Raw genomic sequence first — 2,915 nt, 5'->3', positions numbered from 1 at the left:
TGGGGGGGGGGGAGGAGACGAGCAGGGATTGAGCGCCTACTGTGTGCCTCAGCGCTTTACAAAAGATTTTCGTACGGTCTTCAGTACAGCCCTTGCCAGAAGGTATTACAGAGCTTGTCCCTTTTACAGAGGGACAAGCTGAGCCTCGGAAAGGTGAAGTCACTTGTCGAAAGTTGCACAGCCGGGATCTGCATGACACCCCAAATCAGTGCTCAGTTACGCCAAGGAGAGCACGATGAACTTGAACCACTCGTTGGCCGAATCCTGCTCTTGCTCGGTTTTTTTTTTTTTTTTTTTTTTTTTGTGGATTGGCACATAGTGGGTGCCCAGGAAAATAAATGTTGGAAGCTGGAGAATGAGCTTGACAGCTCAGCCCTGGGTGCCCGTCTCGAATCCAGCCCAACCCGCGGGGTGCCAGGTTTCCCCCGACCTCAGAAGGGAACATTTGCGGACGGGGGCGTAGAGGAGAGGCTGTCAGTCCAGTTCCGCACAGGCACTCTAGCGATACGTGGCGGCGGAACCCCAGCGCAGCGGAGGACCGACTGAGTTCAAACCCCGGCTCTGCCGCTTTCAGGCTGTGTGACTGGGCAGATCATCTCATCCGCTGTAACCTCCGTTGCTCTAGCCATAAAATACAGGGTATCAACACCCATCCTAAAGGTAGCAGGGAGGATTAAACGAAACAATGTTCCTAAAACACTAAACGCACAAGGGTTGTCACCCAACCATCCAAGAAGTTTCGGGGGCGCACAGGGCACTGGGTGACCCGAGACAAAGACTTCCCGGCGCCCGTCTCCAGGTCGTCCACCCTGGGCGCTGGAACCAACGGGCCTTCGAGTGACCCCCGTCCAGCGAAATCCGAAACAGCGGCCACTTTGGCGGCGGCCGGTCCCGAAAGCAAATATTCTTAATCTGGCGCAAGGCTAGGGCTGACATTTTTGCGTTTAATTTTCTTGCAGTGTTATTCTTGCTAGTAAAGGTAATTCGTTAGAAACTCTTAAGTGAGGTTTCTCTTCTGAGTCTTGTATAACTTTTCGTATGAGCGAAGTTTACAAATCTGACCAAAAAACGGGGGCATGGCAGTCTTTTCCGGGATCCCCGTCCTTGGACCGGTCCTTGACAATACTCTGGCTCTCCGTCCCTTCCCCCAGGCACTGAAGCCACAGACAGGCTTCCCGTGTTCCGCCCGTTCAGGCGGAGCCTCTTCGTCCCGGCAGCCCTCCGGGATTCCCTGTGTCCACGATGGAGTGAAGAGAGGTGAGGGGCTGCAGCCCAGAACTCAGCTTTCCCGACCTCCCCAAACTCCCGCCTTGCCAGGATTAAGGGAGTAAATCCCTGACGCCACAGTTCAGGTCAAGGACAAATTCTCCCCCGCCCTACTCCCCCCTGCTGGGCGGAGATTCACCCCCCCCCCCTTTCCCGGGTGAAAGGTACTAAAGAGACGCGGGGAAGGGGGGCGGCGGCGGGCCCCGGCCCCTTGATGTTCCGGTTGAACAGGTGCTGGTGAAAAGGAGGCGTACCCGGCGGAAGAGTCTGCCCGGGGGGAGCGGGAGGGCAGTGCCCTGAAGGGGGGGCTGCCTCCTCCACCCCCAGTCCCCCTGCCGGTCTTCCCCTCTCCTCTCCGTCTGCCCCTCCCCCGCAGGAAGCATTCCTGGTCGGGAGGTCTTTGAAGTGTCGCTGAAGCCCCCAAGGCTGCCTTCTCTCCTCTACCACCCCACCTCCCGCTGGGGGGGGGTGACCTTTGGTCCCCGCGGGCGTCGACCACCCTTCAGGAAGGGGGGAGGAGGGCCGGCCCGTGGCTCACTCAGGAGAATGTGGTGCTGATAACACCAAGGCCAAGGGTTCGGATCCCTATATAGGGATGGCTGCTTAGCTCGCTTGGGAGAATGTGGTGCTGACAACACCAGGTCAAGGGTTAAGATCCCCTTACCGGTCATCTTTAAAAAAAAAAAAAAAAAAGGAAGGGGGGGGGTCAGATTTCGTCCCCGTTGCGCACATCGGTCTTGGGGAAGAAGCCTTCGGGCTGACAACCCCTCACTTGTTCCCCATACCCAATTTCGGGAACTTTAATTTTTTGGAGTGTCGTGTTATGTGAGTTATGTTGTGTATTTGTGTGCTTGCCTAGAGGTCAAGTGTGAATGTGTTGTTCCTGAGTACTTCCGTACTTGCGGGTCCCTAACCTGTGTGAGTCCCTAGGCGCGCCTGTGGGGCTGGGGCTGGAGTTTGTCTCTGGGAAGGTCCGATGGTGTGACTGGATGGCGCTGGGAGTGAGTTTGTGAGTCTGTGGGTGCTTCGGTGTGTCTCAAAGGGGTCTGAGACCCTGTGCGTGCGTGCGTGTCCGTGAACTCGACGGGAAGCTCCCCGACGGCAGGAGTATCTGTTTTTGTTCACTACTCTATCCCAGCGGCTGGCACATAGTAAGCGTTCAATGAATATTTGCTGAATGAATAAATGTCGGCGTGTGAGTGTCTACCCTACAGAGTGGCCTTCGAGGAAAGAGTCCATGAGTGGCCGTCCAAAGAGACCCCCCGACACAGAGGGGCAAGTGGCCCACGTCGCTCCCCTTCCCCTGGTCTCCACCCCCAAGTTTCGCTGGGGTTGAAGAACAGAGCCAGAAACGAAGACCTGGGCGGAGGAGGCTGGAGAATCGGAGACGCGGGCCCAAGACAGTAGGACAAGCAGAGGAAGGGCTCGGGAGAGACAACCGAGAGCCATAAAACGAAAAAGAAAGAAGGCGAAGCAGCACGGAGCGAATGAGCGAAAAGCTCCCTACCAAGCCAGGCTTTGTTCCCTGAATCTAAGACTTTACCCGGCGGCGGGCGGCGGGCGGCGGGCGGGCCGGGAGCGAGCGAGCGGAGGCGCGCGGCCATGGCTGCCGCGGGCCGAGCGGGAGAGGGGGTCAGCAGGGAGGCCGG

The sequence above is a fragment of the Galeopterus variegatus genome, unplaced genomic scaffold (genome assembly GCF_000696425.1).
Source record: "Galeopterus variegatus unplaced genomic scaffold, G_variegatus-3.0.2 Scaffold2168, whole genome shotgun sequence".
In the NCBI taxonomy this organism is placed as follows: domain Eukaryota; kingdom Metazoa; phylum Chordata; class Mammalia; order Dermoptera; family Cynocephalidae; genus Galeopterus; species Galeopterus variegatus.
Note: the sequence above shows the minus strand (reverse complement) of the source record.